Below are 19,640 nucleotides of genomic sequence, written 5' to 3'. Positions count from 1 at the left end.
AGGAACATCCAGGAGAGGGGTTCACACATTGTCGGGGTGATCTCAGTGAGGAGGGAGGTGGCCCACCACTACTCACTAGCTCCTTCATTCACTATGTTCCTTCTAAATGAGTTCGTAAAGCCACACTTCTTGAAACTGCCTGAACTTTACACAGTGATGAATGCTTGAAGTCTCCTAGACTCATAGATTTTCACTGGATAATTAGGAAATGGGGTCGATGGAGCACTTCCAAATTGTACTCTTGGGTAGCCCAGAGAGCTTAATTTAAATTGCTGGAGAATTTATGTATGTGGTAGTGTGGAAGGTTTTGGAAGCAAATGAAACTGCATTAGACCAGCTATGAATAACAGCTATGACTTTTTCTAGCTTGTGACCTCAGACGTGTCATGTCTCAGAGTCTCCGTTTCCTCATCTGCAAAATGTAAATAATAAGACCAACTGCAAAGAGTTGTTATAGAGCTTGGAGGTGATACATAAAAAGCATCCAATATAGTATATAACAGGTGACCTCAATGGAGGTGCCAGCTTACCATCACCATCACCATCACCATCACCATCATCATCATCGTCATCATCACCGTCCACCAGAGAGTTTCTGACCTTTAACTGGCAGCCACGTTGAATCCACATGACACTATGTTAAAACATTCCTCTGGACTTCTCTCCAAGGGTAGGCCAAACGCTATGTTTAATGCAAGAGGGGTGGAGAGGTGTAACCTCTAAACATCTCTGTAAGGTCAATTTCTTTGTCCTCTGCTTCCCAAGGACTAAAAAGCATGCACGGTGACTTAACACATATTTATACATTATTTATGTATGGAAAGACGATGCTATTGTAACTTGTAACACAGAGAGATATAAATAAGCCTTGTTAAGTCAGAATTCTACAAAGGGTGTGCTCTTTACCTGCTTTTTCTCCCTCTGGGCACCAGAATTATGGCTGCGATAGTCAGGGAGGTTGACCTGGACATGACATCTAGTTTAACAATACCTGTAAGAATTCTAAAACCTGGGACTTTTCAAAAGCTAAAGGAAGGTTTAGACAGAATGTCTGAGCCTTTTCACTGGCTTCTAAGGAGGTCTTGATTCCTGCTTTTTCTACGCACCTCAGGTCACAGTGATGGGCCATGTAGTCCCCCACCCTTCTGGCCCAAGGAGGGGTTGGTCAAGTTCAAGTTCAGATTAGGTCATGTTGCCCATGGTAGAGGATCCAAAGGAAAAAATGTTCATGTCATACGCGGGCCTCAGTCTCCCTTCTCCCACTCCAACTACGTGCCATAGTGGTTTTGACCAAAGGTTAAAAGCTCAGGTACCTACAGGTGCCAAGCAGGTTACATAAATGAGTGACAGTACTTTCTGGAAAGCACAGCTACTGCCCAGTGTCAGCCAGTTGTGGCCAGGTGAGAATGTGCAGTGTTCCCAAATAGTCTTATTCTTTAGGATGAGTTAAGAGATCAGATTTTGGTAAAATCTTCAATTTTTTAAACTGTTGGCTAATAACAATAATAAAAACACTGTAGAAGTCAAACAAGAATATTCAAGGGCCAGATTCAGCTCTTAGACAGTTAAGAGGTTAGTCACTGGAGTTAATCAGAACCCAGTTCAAATCTAAATTTTATGATCTGATGACCTTGGAGGTATTTGCTTACCTACTCTAAGGCTCTGTCTCCTCACCTGTGAAATAAAGGTAATGATGGTACCTACTTCATCAGCTGGTACTCAGATCAACTACGATTATACTGAGGAAGCCCTAAGCACAAGGCCTGGCACATAGAGTTAAATTAACACTAGTTTAATAAATCATTGACACTTCAGAATGTGGGGATGGAATTCAAGAATATCAGACAAAGTTTACCTCCCCAGGCCCTACTTGATGATTAATTGTGGACCATCCAATCATTTCCTAGTCAGTTTACTCATATGTCTCTAAGTTGGCAGAAATTCTGAGCCAGGCTTGTCCCCAAGAGCTGCTCATGAAAAATGATCTCTTCCCTCTTCAAATCTAAGCCAGGTCCACACCCATAAATGGCTTATATCTGACCCTCTATTTTGAGATAAGAGGAGGAAATGGGCCCGTGATGGGTCAATTTGAAAGGTCTCCCTTCTCCCCCGAGTCCTGAATTTTCCCCTGGGAACCGACTCTGTCCGTGTCATCATTCATCTTTGTCTCTGCATCTTGACTTGTCTTGGGAAGCAGAGGCACTGGATCTGGGATGTAGGAACTGCTCCCCTGGGTGCTGTCCACATTTTGTCTAGAGGAGAGGCATTGTGGGAAAGAGCCAGCTTGTGGGTCAGGAAAGGCCAGAAATCTCTCTGTCCTGTGTGCTGTAGGGTGTTTAGCAGCATCCCTGGCCTCCACCCACTAGATGCCAGTAGCGCACACACGCACACATATACCAGTTGTTACAACCACAAGTGTCTTCAGCCATGGCCAAGTGTCCCCTGGTGGGAAGGCGTGGGGGACAGATTTGCCCCTAGTTGAGGAGCACTGCTCTAAATCCACACTCCTGCTATTTCCGGAGCAATCACTGATCCAGAAAACCTCCCTGCATTAAAATTGCCAGGTCACAGGTGCTTCCTATGGGGATCTGGGGTGAAGTTCCCTCCAAAAGGAGACAAAGACCATGAGTAGGAGAAGCGCTCCCTGGAAAGAATGATGTAGAAAGAAACACATAATGGGCTTTGGGGTCAGATGGACAACGGCTCAAATTCTGGTTCACACTCAGCTGAGCGACGTTAGGCAAGTTACCTCACCTCTCTGAGCCTCGCATCTTTCCTCTGGAAAATGAGGTCAACAGTACCCTCCTCCAGGGGATATTGTCCATTTAAAATGTGATAATGTCGGGAGTAAGGGTATCACTATGTCATATTGTCCTGCTAAAGAAACAGAAATAACTATTTCTTCATAGGGAAGATGAAAATGCACTTTAATCTTTAAAAAGGAAGTTAGCAGCTTCTGTTCGGTGTTTTATGTATTTAGACCTGGCCCCACTGATTTAACAAATGGCCTAGTCACAGCAGGAAGGTGAAAGGGCTGTCTCTTAAATGAAACATTTTCCCTCTGGTGGTCTCCTACCTTCCTTCCTTCCTTCCTTCTTTCCCTCCTTCCTTCCTTCCTTCCTTCCCTCTCCAGGCCACCTGGTCAAGAAATCATCTGTGATCTGTTTAGTATAAAAACACACAAAATATCTGGCTTCTTCCATTATCTTTGTCTACAGCACTGGGTCTAAAGTCAAAGGTCCCCTAAGCACTAGACTCATCTCCTCCCCCACTCCTTAAACCAGTTCCCTCCCTCAGTAAATATTTTTGAGGGCCTACTATGTGCCAGGCATTTGAGGCAGATGGGTGAAAAGAAGGTACCACCTTCTCTTCATAAACTCACAAACCAGTGAGGAAAGGAGATAAGTAGGTGGTCAATTACAATACATTGTGATCACTAAAACATTACCTCTTGCTTGAAAAATTGGTTGGAGTCTGTACAAGACTACAACTTTATGCTAGCAAGGAAATTAAAGGAAGAGAAAATAAGTGTAAGCAAAAGAAGAGGAAGTCGAAAGTAAGATGAATGTCCATGACACACATATTGAACAGGTTACTGGTAGCCTGCAAATTGAGCACTGAGCCTCCTAGCGGCCAATGCAAAGAGAGAAATAAGAAGTTATGGGACAGTTTGGTGTGGTCAGCAGAGGAGAGGTATATAATCCTGCAGGGAGTCAGGGAAGATATCCTGTAGGAGGTCATATCTAAGGATTCATGCAGATAAATAAAACAGGGAAGCGTGATGTAGGCAGACAACACAGCACGTGCAAAGCCTGGAGGCAAGGTCTCCAAGCTTGCCCTCATAGCAACCTTCAAGCTTGTGAACAAAGCTCGGGAGGCTGTTGCTCTTTCCTTTTCTCTTTACCTGATGGGATGAGCTTAGTACCAAATTTCACAAAGAATCCTCCCAGCGATCTGCCTTCGCTGTTCCCACAGCAAGTTGTTTTAAAAGGTGAGATTCAGTGAGAGCTCCACTGGCTGCAGAAGAAAAGCACATTCTGAAATTTTGCCTTTGCTTTTTGTTCCTGGCTTGGCAGAGTAGAGAATACACAAAAATCGATTCAGAGGTAAATGCTCGGCAAATAAAGCATTAACAGTAAAAGAAAACCTCCCCTACCTTCCCCTGTGCTGCCTGGATTGCAGGTTCCCATTGTTACTGATGTGGGGTCTGCACTGCCCATGAACCACCCTGGATGTTATCTGACCACGCCCCTGAGAGCCCCTAAATGCATGCCGAGTGCGGACCGAGTGAAAGAGATTTCTTCAGCTCACTTCATGTTTATGCATGTGCCCCGAGCAGCCAACCAGCCCATCAACCCCTGGTACTCCGTTTGCATCTACCTTATGCCGGACATTGTGCTGGAGCCAGATTGTGAAGAACCTCGTAAGTCTTATTTTGTGGATCAAGTTGCCCAGGAGATGAACTCTGAGTGGAGATTTGCACGCAGGAGGTTTACTGGGGAGTGCTCTCAGGTACAACACCTGGGAGGAAGAGGGAAGCTGACTGGGCAGATGGAGCAGGTGAACAGTGTTGCAGTTACAACTGAAATCTCGGTTGATGTCACAGGGGGCGCTGTACTGTCCCAAATTGAAGCAAGGGAGACAGACTTTTGTACCTCCACACTGGCCAGTGTTGGAATCTTCCCTGATAAGGGGTATAATCTTGGAGGAGGCAGTATGCTGTCCAGGGAAGGACTCAGCTGTGAGCTCTTGGTCTTGCAGCGGGTCAGGACAGCACACCACAGCATCCACTACACCATATGAAGAAGTTGGGATTTTATTCTCGGAATGAAGAGAAGGTATTGACATGTTTCAGGCAAGGGAATGGCATGATCTGATTTTTGTTATTTAAAGCCCACTCCAGCTGGGTGATGAAGTGATGTGGGCAGGGATGGCAGCAGGGAGACCAATTAGAAGGCTATTGGAGATATCTTCGCCAGAAAGGATGGTGATGCGGTGGCAGTGGCTGGTTTGAAACAGCGGGACACGATGAATGACTGCCTGGTGGAGCGGGGAGGACTAAAGCTTGAGCATCTAGATGGGTCACAAGATAATGGACCCTGGAGAAAGGTTGAATCTCAGGTGGGGGCTGTGTAATCCATCTGGAGCAGAGAGAGTCTGAGGTCCCTGGGAGATGCCCAAGAGAAAATGTCGCGTAGTTTGATTGTGGAGCTCAGGAGAAAAATCTGGGCTACAGACAAAAAAAAAAAGGGAAAATCCTCAGCATAAAATTGACACTCGAGGCTATGGTGTTAAATGAACCTTCCTAGGAAGGATGTGTAGCTTGAAATGGAAAGGGAGTCCATGAGAGAAGCCTGGGGAAACTCATTTTTTAAGGAAAGAGCAGAGGGGTGAAGGCCAGAAAAAAAGGCTAAGAAACAAACCAAGATGTCAGTCAAACAGCAGGAGAATATGGTAATAATATAGCTAAATTTTATTGAATACTCTTGCAAAGGTTATTTATTTTTGTATCTTTGACGATGGAAGAAACCGAGGCTTACATGGGTGAATTAATTTGTTCAGGATTGCCCACTCGACAGGAATAGAATAAGGGGTTAATCTCAGAGTATCTGCCTCCATATCCAATGTCCTGATATACTGTTGTAAAGATGACAAGACCATGGAGAGCTTTTCGGGAAGGAAAGAGTGGTCAAATCTGGTAAATATTGCAAAGAGGAGAAGCAAGTCGAAAAGTGACAGTGTCTGTGATCTCTTCAGCAAGGAAAGCACTGGTGGCTTGGCGAGAGCACTTCTACTGGGATGAAGAGCACAGAAGCTGGAGTGTCCTGAGCCGAGGAGGAATGATGAATTACTGTGAGCGTCACTGGCCATGAAGTTCTGATGTAGGTTCATCCACCTTACTAGGTTTCCCTGCCAAACTATTTATTGTTTTAGTTTTCTCTGTGCTCGGCTATCTTGTTGACCAGAAGTTGCATATGAAACCTATTGGTTCATTTAACACTATTGGGTGCCTGCTGAAAAGACAAGGATGGACACAATTAGTCCAGGAGAGCGTAAGTAATGAAAGAACGATAGGCAACACCTTTAACTCCACCAGCCTTAGGGTATGGTTGGGGACGGGTCCCGTGTCCAATGGATTTCATGAAAATCCTCAGGTTCCCTTTGTATTGCATTTACTGTAATATTGTTTGGGGTTTTTTTTTTTTTGAGTGTGGAGAAAATTCTTATTATTCTAACAATACTAATAACACAATCATATTTATTGATTCAGGAAATATTTCTAGAAATCCAATTATATGCTAAGTGCTGGGGATACAGGTGAAACAGACCCTGTCTTGAAGGAGCTCAGACTCCTGTTGAAGGAGGAAGGAACATAAGGAAATAAATGTGTACTAAGTGATAAGAAACAATGAAGGTGAACGAATTATGGGTTTGGTGGGGATCTCAACAAAGGGAGTGGAATCAACTTGATGGGGGCAGGGAGCTGCTGTACACAGAAAGTCTATTGATTGACACAAGCTGGGTCTTGAATCACAAAGGTCACGTGACACTCAGATGGACTGGGGGAGCATGGTGCATTTAGAAGCCTACGTAGTTCCACACAGCTGAGGTCAGAATTTTGTAAGGAAACAGCAGGAGATGAGGGTGGGGAGAGAAGCACCTCCCCACAGGGTACCGCACTTCACAGTTTGCACAGGTCCTCCACCTCCATTATGTAAATGATTCTCCAAGGCGTAGAGGAAGGAAACTTACATGGATTGAATTACCTAATAAATGCCTAGCATTGGGTTGGAATTTTTAAGTCATCCTACCTAAATCCCACCACATGCCTAAGATGTAGGTACTAGTGTTTCTGCTTAAAAATTAAAGAAAATTGACACCCAGAGAAGGTAATGATTTGTCCAAGGTCAGAACATGGAGATTTTAACCTAGGACCATCCGACTCCCATGTCTGTTCTCTTTTTATTATATGATCCTGTCTTTTTCCTATGCTGAAATATTCTTAAGTACAGGAGGAGAAGCACACTATTATACACCTAAAAAGTAAAATAAATCATTTATGGAGCGAGAGCTGACCTGTCCTTAGCACAGCATGAGTCCAAAGCTATTTTCTTTAGGCACCTGGTCTAAGAAAAAAGAAATGTTTCTTCCATATAAATCTTTAACACCACTGAATGCGAACGGTCAGTGAGGGGGTGGAGGTGGAGTCTGGGAGAAGACCAGATTTAAATCACTTCTTGAACCCTGAATCTGAAAGTACAAGCTTGTGATGTGGACTTTTAATAATATGGACAAATGCAGAATTCCAAAATCTTTTCATTTTAATGGACTGATTTTTGAGGTATATTTCTAAACAGGTCTGTGACATTCAGTTTGCAGGAAGAGAAAGATAGAGTGGGCAGAGGATGGGAATCCATTAAAATAATAAAGTATTCCTGATATTATAACCAAGTCCGTGAGGAAGATTCATCATCCATTCATTCTTCATCATTCATTCATTATCCCCTATAATATGTGGGTCCTCCTGGGTACCAGGCACCACTCAAAGAATGGAGGATCAATCATCGGACAACACAGACAAAAGCCCTGCCCTCCAGAAGTTATATTCCAGTGGGAAACGCCACAGAACTTCTAAATGTTTTGCCATGAATGTAAACAGTAGAAATGAGATTTAATGACAATTCAGGTTTCTTATCTTGTGGCTAACTAGCTGCCCTCTCATGCTAAGACTACTCAGCATTTCTTTTTCTTCATCTACAAAGTGGGAGCGTTGCAGTTCATCCTTTGTATTGCACTGAGTTGTCTTGCAACTCATTCTGCTTGAAAAAGCATAGACTGCTTTACTCCTGAATATACCAAACAGGAGAAGGAGGAGGGGGCAGGGGAGGGGGAGAGAGAAGGGGAGAGGGATAGGAGAGGAAGAAGCAGCAGTCGCAACAGCAGTGGTAGTAGTCATAGAAAGAGGAGGAGGAGAAGGAGGAGTAGCAACAGCAGCAGAAGTGGCAATAATAAGAGTAAATGTTCTCAAAGAAAGAAATTTATCAATGGAACAGACTAGAGAGTCTAAAAATAGACCTACATATCTATGGTTGATTGATTTTTAATGAGCAGGCTGAGAAAATTCAACAGAGAAATGATAGCTTTGGAAAAACTAGATATCCATATGAGAAGAAAAATAAACCTTAAATCTAAACCTACACCATAGACAAAAATTAACCCAGCATCGGCCAGAGAGCCAAACTTTATAAAGGCTAAAACCATCAAAAAGTTTGGAGGAAAAATAGGAAAAAGTCTTTTTGACTTGGCATAGGCAAAGATTTTTTAGAAAAAATGCAAAATGCACTATCAAAGAAGAAAAAAATGGATAAATTTGACCCCCTTAAAATTAAAAATATCTGCTCTTCAAAGACACTATTAAAGAATTGAAGAAGAAAGCTACAGACTGGTAGAATACACTTGAAATACAAACATCGGACAAAGCGCTTGTATCCAGAAATATATGAAGAACTCTTATAACTCAATAATAAGCAAAGAAATGACCCAATTTTTAAAATAGGTAAAAGATGTGATCTGATATTTCCCAAAAGAAGACATATTAGCAACCAATACGCACACAAAACTTGATCGATGTCACTGTCAGAGATGCAATGAGATATAATACACAGGTATTAGAAGATTTATATACTTCAAAAGACTAATCATTCCAACGGTGCAGAGGATGTGGAGTAACCCAAACTCTCACATATTTTCATACATAGTTAGTGAAAATATAAAATGACAAGACCACTTTGGAGAACAGTTTGATAATTTCTTATATAATTGAAAATATACTTACTTACAACCCCATGATTTCATTCCTTACTTAAAAGAAGTCAGAACGTATGTTCAGGGCTTCCCTGGTGGCGCAGTGGTTGGAAGTCCGCCTGCCGATGCAGGACACACAGGTTCGTGCCCCGGTCCGGGAAGATCCCACATGCCGCGGAGTGGCTGGGCCCATGAGCCATGGCCACTGAGCCTGTGCGTCCGGAGCCTGTGCTCCACAACGGGAGAGGCCACAACAGTGAGAGGCCCACATACCGCAAAAAAAACCCCACAAAAAACAAAACAAAACAAAAAAATAAAAACGTATGTTCACCCAAAGTTATAAATGGATGATCACAGGAGACTTGTTCATAATGTCCGCACATTGAAAACATCCCAAATGTCCATCATCAGGTGAATGGATAAACAAATTATGGTACATCCATACAATGGACTAATACTCAGCAATAAAAAAGGAACAAACTAGACACACAATAGGGATAAATCTCAAAAACTACACTGAGCCAAAGAAGTAGACACAGAAGAGAACATACTCTGTGATTCATTTATCTGAAATTCTGGAATTCTCCACTATAGTGATCTTGCTCCCCTGGGGGCCATTTGGAAATACCTGGAACAATTTTTGGTTTATAACAAGTTAGCGTATGCTACTGGCATCTAGTGAGTAGAGGCTGGGAATGCTGCTAAACATCTCTTTTTTTTTTTAACATCTTTATTGGAGTATAATTGCTTTACAATGGTGTGTTAGTTTCTGCTTTATAACAAAGTGAATCAGCTAGGCGTATACGTATATCCCCATATCCCCCCTACTCTTGCGTCTCCCTCCCACCCTCCCTCTCCCAACCCTCTAGGTGGACACAAAGCACCGAGCTGATCTCCCTGTGCTATGCGGCTGCTTCCCACTAGCTAGCTATTTTACATTTGGTAGTGTATATGTCCATGCCACTCTCTCACTTCGCCCCAGCTTACCCTTCCCCCTCCCTGTGTCCTCAAGTCCATTCTCTACGTCTGCGTCTTTATTTCTGTCCTGCCCCTAGGTTCTTCAGAACCTTTTTCTTTTTTAGATTCCATGTATATGTGTTAGTGTGCAGTATTTGTTTTTCTCTTACTGACTTACTTCACGCTGCATGACAGACTCTAGGTCTTAAAATGCACAATTAAGCCCCCCACAGCAAAGAATTATCTGATCCAAAACATCCACAGTGCTGAGGTCAAGAACCCTCGGTTAATAATTCGAAAAGATACATGCACCCCAATGTTCATTGCAGCACTATTTACAATAACCAAGAAATGGAAGCAACCTAAGTGTTCATCGACAGATGAATGGATAAAGAAGATGTGGTACATATATACAACGGAATATTACTCAGCCACAATAAAGAATGAAATAATGCCATTTGCAGTGTGAGATTATCATACTGAGTGAAGTAGGCCAGACAGAGAAAGACAAATTTCATATGATATCGCTTATACATGGAATCTAATAAACTGATACAAACGAACTTATTTACAAAACAGAAATAGACTCACAGACACAGAAGACAAACTTATGGTTAGCAAAGGGGAAAGGAGGGGATAAATGAGGAGTTTGAGACTGACATATGCACACTACTATATATAAAATAGATAACTAACAAGAGCCTACTGTATGACACAGAGAACTATATTCAATATCTTGTAATAGTCTACAAAGGAAAAGCATCTAAAAAAGAATATATATATATACATATATATGTATATGTGTGTATATATATATACATATATATATATGGATCATTTTGCTGTACACCTGAAACTAACATAATATTGAAAATCAACTATACTTCAATTAAAAATTTTTTTAAAAGAAAGTAGATTGGTGATTGCTCCTGGCTAGGGGTGGAAAAGTGAAGCTTGACCACAAAGGAGCACGAGCGTGAAGAAAATGTTTTATATCTTGATTGTGGTAAAAAGAAGCATTTTATTTGATGCAAATTATACCGCCATAAAATTGATTTTAAAAAATAGTAAAGGCTCCTCTTAAATGTCACTGCCTTAAACCCTCACTTTAGACTTGGTTCCGTTTTGTGCAATCTCAGAGCACCATGAACATTTCCTTGTAATTACATTTATTCGGGAAATCGTTTGTTGAAAGACTGTCTCTCCTGCTAGACCTTGCAGGTCAGGACATGCCTGTGTTGACAGGGCCAAGAAGAGGACCTGGCACAATGCAGGGTTTCAACACATGTATTTTTCTGTGAACAAACAAGTAAATAATTCCCATCGTTGTTGTAAAGTCATTTGCCCTCCAGGGATCTCGGATCCCCTATATTAGCACCTTATTCTGTTGAAATTTTGTTTTGTTTATTAAAATTGCTGCTCTGCTGTCTTGAATCTAGCTCATTTAAATCTGACTTCCCTTCCACTGCCCCCAAACTCACATGGGACAGAACTTAATGACCGCAGTTGACTTTAGTAAGCACAGTTCCAAGGTCGTTGATCTCTCTACTCTGTCGGGGTTGCCGTGTTATGAAGTGGGAGGGGCATCGGTGTGCTGTAACAGTGATTAGTACTATTATTACCATTTGAAACAGAAGCCTCCTAAAGCAGTTTCTGGAGACCTAGAATGTGTCTGGGTCTGTTTCTCGCTTTTAAATTTTGTTCTGGAGTCTCCTAGATCCAATTGCCCTGAGGCAGTAGAAGGACCCTTGTGAAGCATCGTCAGCCCTGAGGCATCTCATGACTGACAGCTCTTTGCAGATAAGGACCCGCAGCCATCTGCCAGGTGGCCCCAGGGGTTGCTGCCAAGAGACGAGGGAGCAGGAATTGAAAATAGCTGAGTTTACACAAACACACACATTCTTACCAACCCCCCCTAGCATGCCAAGATGTCGAGCTGGAAAGACCCAATCTTTTCAGATTGGGTCTGAAAAGGGTATTTCAGTAATAATTGCACTGGAGCAGGCCCGTTGGGTCCATGCCCCTTAAAATCAACCTCACCCCCATCACATATCCTTATCCATAAACAATAGATGGGGAGCTCAATAGAAACCCAGTCTGTTTATACTGATGCTTTGCTCCCCTTGACAGGACTCTCCAATCCCTGGTGGGACTGTCCTTTCCCTTGAAAGTGACTCTCAAGCCTGGAATTTCTGGGAAACAGCAGGAAGATGGGCAGAGCTTCCTTCAGTCAGGCTCCCCTTCAGAGCACTCAAACCCAGGACCCTGCTCCAGTTCCCCTGGGTACCCACTGAGGTGCCCACTGAGAATGGGTCATGCTCTGTATTTAACAGATGTTGTCTTCACGCTGCCACCAGGACCAGCCCAGGCCTCCTGGGCTCTTCAGACATGTTGAGAACACAGACCAGCCAACTTCATATCTTCTGCAGATTTATTGACCTTCAGTACTTCCTAAAACCATGGAGGCAGGCAGCGCTCCTTCTCCAGCAAGACCAAGAGAATCAGGAATATAATACCAATTGTGTATTTAAGGCTTCCAGCAGTTTTCTAAGCATGTAATAAGCTTTGCCTTTCATTTAAAGTCACAAAAGCCCTGCAAGTTATGGATACCCCAGCCTAGGAAGTCATGGTTCTTGGAGCTGAAGAGAATGGTCCAGGTGGCCAGGTGAATGGGCATTGGGACAGGAGTTCCAGCGGTCCTGACCAGTGGCCTCTTAAAACGTCTTTCTCTTAAAACCTTTCACATATATTGAAACAACCCCCGATGGGGTCAAGTCCCAACAGCCCCAGCTATTGCCATACTTCTGTCTCCCAACTGTGAGTCTCAAGGATGCTTGCATTCTCCTCCAGCATCCTCCATCAGAATCCCAAGTTCCTCAGGATTTATATCACACTCAGAGAGCAATGAACCTCTCCTCTTTTCCCTAGCTGTTACCCCACCACAGGTTCTAGAGCCAGTTCTAACTGAAAGAGGACACCACGTATCTCCAGCCCTTGTTCTGGATGAGTAGAAGTCAGCTGGAGAGAGAGCAGGGAGGTGAAGAAGGAAGGACCAGTATGTGCAAAGCCCTGATGCTTGGAACCACTAGGACATCAGCATGACAGAAGTGTGGTAAGTGGGCTGGGAGTGTCTTGCCATTCCTTTGTGAAAGTGCAGACGGCAGTGTGGTTGTCCCTGGTGTCATCGCTCTTGATTAGGAACAGATTTCGCATTACTCACTCCGTCCACGCCTGGGCAGCTCTTCTAGATAGCATCCGGCAGGAGTGACTGTCATGACTGTTTCCAGGGCGCCTGATTCAGCTCGAACTCTATACTCACCAGAGGACACTGGTCAGGACCACTGGAACTCCTGTTCCAATGCGTACTCACCTGGTGAGCTGATCAATTCTTTCAACTCGAAGAACCATGACTTCCTAGGCTGGGGTATCAGAAATGCACCACAGTATCAGGAATCATACACATCTTGTTGAAGTTGTGCCTCTTTCCCTTGCCAGCTGTATGACCTAGGACAAGCCACTGTCCCTCTCCAAAATCTAGTCTCCTTACAATGAATGAGGGATTATACTGGGTTGGCCAAAAAGATCATTTGGGTTTTTCTGAACGAATGGAATGGAATGTTTACATGGAATGATTCGAAGATTCAGGTAGCCCAAGTACCTGGTGCAAGAAGATGCCAAATATATGGTACTTAAGACCTCTCTTAGAGAGTCTGGGATTGACATATACACACCCCTATATTTAAAATAGATAACCAAAAAATAAAAAAATAAAATAAAATAAAATAGATAACCAACAAGGACCTACTGTATAGCACAGGGGACTCTGCTCAATATGGGAAAAGAATTTGAAAAAAAATAGATAATATGTATATGTATAACTGAATCACTTTGCTGTACACCTGAAACTAACACAACGTTGTAAATCAACCACAGTCCGATACAAAATAAAATTTTTTAAACAAGAAAGAAAAAAAATGACCTACCCTAGATGACCCAGTGCACGGAGGGAGTGAGATAGAGATTTAGACGTTCTGAGGCTCGGGGCAATCTCCTCTTAGAAGGGGACATAGAGGCTTTAAATCCCTTTTTAGACTTTTTTTGAACTTTGATATTTTTTAAATATTGTTATTTACTTATTTATGTATTTATTTATTTGGCTGCACCAGGTCTTAGGTGCGGCATGCGGGCTCTTAGTTGCGGCATGCAGGATCTAGTTCCCTGACCAGGGATTGAACCTGGGCCCCGTGCATTGGGAGCTCGGAGTCTTAACCCCTGGTCCACCAGGGAAGTCCCCCTTTTTAGACTTTCTGATGCATGGAAATCTTCTGTATAAATTTCTGACTGAAAATGGGGAAACAACTTCCTTTCTTTTCATACGTGTCTTTCAAACATGCATCCCAAAAGACCATTGCTGTAAACCTGTCGTAGTATTACAGCACCTTATCATACGGTCCTCAGTCTTTGTAATTACCTGCAGCAAAGAATCCAAGTGACTTACCTTAGGGGACTCCAAAGGCAGCTCCCAGTGCTGTCAGAACTCCCTGAAGGGTTCCAGTGGTGGAGAGATTGCCAAGGGAAAGGCACATAAAACCATGGCCTTGACCTTTCACTTGTCCCTGTTCTTTATATGGTGTCAGGAAGACGGTAGTGGTAGGTAAGGCCACAGAACAAGCTGAAACAGCATGGGGAGAAAGCTAGCAGCAACGCAGGGTGTGTGGTGGGATCTAGGTGAGTAATTGAGCAGGTGGTCCATGAAGGAAGACATCTCTTGGAGGGCCAGCCCTCCAAGGACCACCTTGTCTCCCTAATCCCAATAGAGTCTTGAAAATCAGATACTTCCTTCACATGCTGTGCTCCTAAGAGTTTGTAGGAGCCCTCCACAGGTCAAGAAATTGTAAAAGTCTTGATAGACTCTGAAAGAAAGGAAAGCATTTTAAATATCTCAGAACTTGCAGTTTCTCAGAGCAATTGGAATCCTCTCCATGGTGACACAAGACCAGCTCCAGCAGCTCCCTTCACTTGGGATGGTCTGCAGCTGTTCTGGTCTCCCTCTCTGCCTCCTTTTCTTCCTCTCCAGTTGTCAAAGCTCCTGTCCTTGCACTGAGGTACAGGAACCAAGTTCTCTGCATTCAGACAGACCTGGGGTCAAACTGCCGAGGCTCCACCATCTCCCAGCTGTGTATCCTCAGGTTAGTTACTTCATTTCCCTGAGCCGCAGATCCTCATTTGTAAACACGCAGAGCATAATCATGGCATCACCCTCTTGGTTTGCTGTACGGATTAGATAAACTATGGATGGAAAATCAGTCCTTAATACATGCTAGTCTCCTAAGTACACCCCCCGGGACAGTCTTCAGTATCCGTAACAGTGACGATAATCTAGTATGAAGTAACCACTACGTACTAGGCTCTGTGCTAAACACGTCACAGTCTATTGTCCTATTAATTCTCACAACAGCCCTATGATACAGGTGCACTTTTAGAGTTGGGAAAACAAAGTCCCAGCAAGGTTATGTAATGTATCCAAGGACACAGATAGAAAATGACTAAGTAGGGGTTCCAACCAACCATCCGACTCCAGACCCCCTACCCTTAGCCACTACCATCACGGTGCATAAGGAAATAGCACTCTCTTCTCTTCCCTCCTTCCTTGATTTTCTTTCTCCCTTCTGATTTGCTCTAATCTACCTTCTTTCCCTGTGTTAACTATTGATCCAGGAGTCCTTTACACCTATAAAGCACTTTGGGATTTTTTAAAAGCATTCACGTAAAGTTACGTTATTTGTAAATCATTCAACACACTTTTATGAACCATCTTCTGGCTGCCTGGCACTGTCTGGAGGCACTTAGTGACATCCGAGCCCCGACAGGTCTCCTGTCAAGCAAACAGAGCCAGACTCGAGATCCCCATCGGACAGAATTTAAATAAGATCTAAACTCAGAGAATTTGAGTCTCTGAACCACACAAGCTATGTGCAAGTTTGCAAGAATTTGCATCCTTTACAACTGACACCTGGATGCCTGGCTCTCCTCCCAGCATTTTTCACAACCATGTCCACACAAATTAACAATAATGACCTAAACAACAAGGTCAGCTAAGCTCTCTTAAGCATCAACAATGTGCAAGAACTGTTCTAGCCACTTTAAATCCATTATTCTCCTGCAAAGAACTCCATGAGTTAAGTACTCTTTTTATCCCCATTTTACAGAAAAAAGAAACAGGCTCGGAGAGGTTAAATAGCTCATGGGATATGTAGCTAATAAGAGGTAGACACAGCATTCAAACCCACATCTCCCTGATTCGAAAACTGATCCTTTTAACCTCTACACTCTGCCACCTCTCCAAAGCAGTTAAATAAAAGATAAGACTACATCTTAGTAAACACCAAACGAAGAGAGAGGCAATTTATATTCTGAAAATTCAAAGAGAGGAGACATGAGTGAAAGATGGCAAAGGTTGGAAACTGGCTCTGTTATCTGGGAAATTTTATTTCATCTCTAGGATCCTCAGTTTCTTCAATTGGGAAATGGAAATAATAGTACCCATCTCAGGAGGTCAGTATGAGGATTTAAGAGGATAACATATGAAAGAGCACAGAGGGGCTTAGTGTATGTTTTGACATAGAAGATTTGCACTGGAGATCCTCTCTTTGGTCTAAGGAGCAATTTTTCTTTGGGGGCTGCCTTTCCCTTCCTGTAGTTGTGAATCCAAGTTAGGGATGAAAGGAGCCCTAAGACATGTTTGAATATGAAGATGGGTCATCTGACTCCCTCAGCTTGCTTGCGGGAGCAATTTGAAGGCCTCAAATAATTGTCTCGAAAGAACCAATTCAGAGAAAGTACATTATGGGAGGCAAGAAAATTGCCTAATCCTCGTGCTGCTGAGTCCTCAATTTGCAGAAGCTCAGAATCAAAATAATGAGTAAATAAGCATTGGAGCCATTCCAAGCCAGTTCCCCTGTGAATGCCTGCCTGTCAGTCACTTACCAGAAGGCTCCATCTTTCAGAGTGCAGAAGTTCTTGAGGCCACCTGGGAACAGCTATGAGGTCAGAAAAAGCAGAAATGGAGTGATAAGAGCACATATGGAGCCAATAGAAAGACTTGGGGTCTGAGGGGGCTAAAGTCACAACTCAGCCACTCACCAGCTGTGTGACCTCCAGATAATACTCTCCACCTCTCTGGGTCTCCCTGCAAAAGGATTATGTTGCTAAAACATAAAAGGAACCTGAGCACAGAGGGTGCCCATGGTAGGTGTTCAGTAATTATCAATGCAGCACTGGGATTAAGAGGAGAGGCTCTCAGGTCCACATCCTCTCCCACCCCTTATTAGCTATGCAACTTTGAGCAGGTCACCTGTGCCTCAGTTTCCTCATCTGTAGAAGGAAGGCAGGATCATACCTACCTATGGATTGTTGAGGGGATTAAACGAGAAAATGGGGGTAAACAACTTAGTAAAATGCCTAGCATATTGCAAGTAATCAATAGACAGTACTTATTACTGTTGTTGTTTTCATTAACCATTGAATCTAAATTTTAAGTCCTTTTGGTTAGTGGTTAAGCACATGAATTTTGAGATCAGATCAACTCAGGTTTGACTCTAGGCATTACCCCTCCCTAAGTGGGTGAATAACTTAGGACAATTAATTTCTTGAGACCTTAGTTTCCTCATCTACAGAGGTGGGAATGATATTACTATTACTACCTTGTAGGGTTACTATGAGACTTTCATGGGACCATCTATGAGAAACCCAGGGTGGCTGTTGTTAAGAGGGGGGCTGCCCCCAGGCAATTAAGACCTCCTAGGTGAGGTTCCATAATGAGGGGAAAAAATCTCAGTGGGGTGGGGCTCAGGAAGGAGGATAGGGCTGGACCCTCTGTCCTTTGGAAAGTGACCATGTCTGCGTGCTGCATTTGCAATTCAGTTCAGCAAACATTTATTGAGCACTGACTATGTGCTGGGGTACTAAGATGGAAACAAGGAGCTAGCAAGGAGTTCCCAGAAGCTCGTGGGAACAATAAGACCCATAAGGATTATGGGCAGGAGGGAAACTAGAGCACACTGAGTGTCCACTAAGGGCTTGTACCATGCTGGGTGTTTTATGTACTATGACCCACTGAATTCCCATAATAACCCTTTGAGATGGCGTGTTATTCTCCTAGGGTTGCCATGACAAAATGTCACAACATGGGTGGCTCACATGACAGATATCTATTTTCTCACAGTTCTGGAGGCTGGAAGTCCAAGATCAAGGCATTGACAATGTTGGCTTCTCCTGAAGCATCTCTTCTTGGCTTGCAGATGGCCACCTTCTTGTTGTGACCTCACAAGGTCTTTTCTGTGTGTGTGCACATTCTGAGTGTCTACTGTATCCAAATTTCCTCTTCTTAAAAGGATACCAGGGCTTCCCTGGTGGCGCAGTGGTTGAGAGTCTGCCTGCCAATGCAGGGGACACAGGTTCGTGCCCCGGTCCGGGAAGATCCCACATGCCGCGGAGCGGCTGGGCCCGTGAGCCATGGCCGCTGAGCCTGCGCGTCCGGAGCCTGTGCTCCGCAACGGGAGAGGCCACAACAGTGAGAGGCCTGCGTACCGCAAAAAAAAAAAAAAAAAAAAAAAAAAAAAAAGGATACCAGTCCGATTGGATTAGGGCCCACCCATATGACCTTGTTTAACCGTACTTACATCTTTGAAGGCCCTATCTCCAAATACAATCACAATCTGAGATGCAGGGGGTTGGGACTTCAACATATGAATTTAGGGGGATACATATATATGTCATAAGAGGTGAGAAGTACTATTATTTCCCCATTTTACAGATTGAAAACAGTCTTGGAGATGCATAGGAACTTGCATCCAGTCACATGGCTGGAAGTCACAGCCAGGTCTTTATCATTTCAACTCTTGAGTTTGTTCTTTACATTCCTGACACTGCCCAAGTATGAAGGTTAAGGGGACAAATATCCTAAGAGATGTGCAAAGAGCTGTGATTTGAAGGGACCCGAAGAGCGTTTCTTTTCCCCGTGGCTGGGCACAGAGGCTAAAATACTGCTGTGAGTGCACTTATAGGGATATCTGAGTTCACTTGGTTTTATCCCAAAGGAGTTACCAGAAGGCTGTCCTTGATTATCTCCACTGACATGGAGCTCATTTCCTCACAAGATATAAGGTCTATATCTTATCACAGAGACCCCAGAGAAATTATAGCATTTAAGTAGGAAACTTACCAACCTATTAGCAGGTTCTCACTCATCAACCCCCTACAACTCATTAAGAAGCAGCACATTGTCACCTATCCGGGAAATGTGGCCAAAGGATTTCACAAAACTGACCATCAAACCCTCCTCATGTGAGAAAGAGCAAGTGGTTGGAAGCCAGAACCACTTAGGTCTGAATCCTGGTTTTGCCACTTAGTAGAAAATTCCCATGACCCTATTGATAGGAATGTAAAATGATGCAGCCTCTGGAAAACAGTATGGCAGTTCTTAAAAAAAAAACAAACAGAACTACCATATGACCCAGCAATTCCACTTCTGAGTATATACCCCAAAGAATTCAAAGCACTGTATCAAAAAGATAATTGTACACCCATAACAACATTTTTCACAATAGCCAAAAGATGGAAGCAACCCAAGTGTCCATCGACAGAAGAGTGGATAAACAGACTACGGCAGGTACATGCAGTGGAATATTATTAAGCCTCAAAAAGGAAGGAAATTCTGACACATGCTACGGCATGGACAAATCTTGAGGCCATAATGCGAAGTGAAATAAGCCAGTCACAAAAAGACAAACACTGTATGATTCTACTTCTTAAATACAAAGATGGGGAAAAATCCCATGGCCTTCCTAAGTCTCAGTTTTCTCACCTGCAGAAAGGAG

The 19,640-nt window shown here is 43.3% G+C and overlaps 1 long non-coding RNA gene across 1 annotated transcript in view; it reads left to right on the top strand.

The window, feature by feature from the left end:
- Positions 1 to 18,389, top strand: part of LOC125961385 (uncharacterized) — a 170,355-nt gene extending 151,966 nt beyond the window's left edge. Inside the window, exon 2 of the long non-coding RNA XR_007472063.1 lies at positions 18,219 to 18,389. This is a non-coding gene — a long non-coding RNA (uncharacterized LOC125961385). The remainder of the gene's footprint in view (positions 1 to 18,218) is intronic.
- Positions 18,390 to 19,640: the final 1,251 nt, after the last annotated feature.

The sequence above is a fragment of the Orcinus orca genome, chromosome 16 (genome assembly GCF_937001465.1).
Source record: "Orcinus orca chromosome 16, mOrcOrc1.1, whole genome shotgun sequence".
Lineage (NCBI taxonomy): Eukaryota > Metazoa > Chordata > Mammalia > Artiodactyla > Delphinidae > Orcinus > Orcinus orca.
This window is presented reverse-complemented; position numbering and strand designations above follow the sequence as displayed.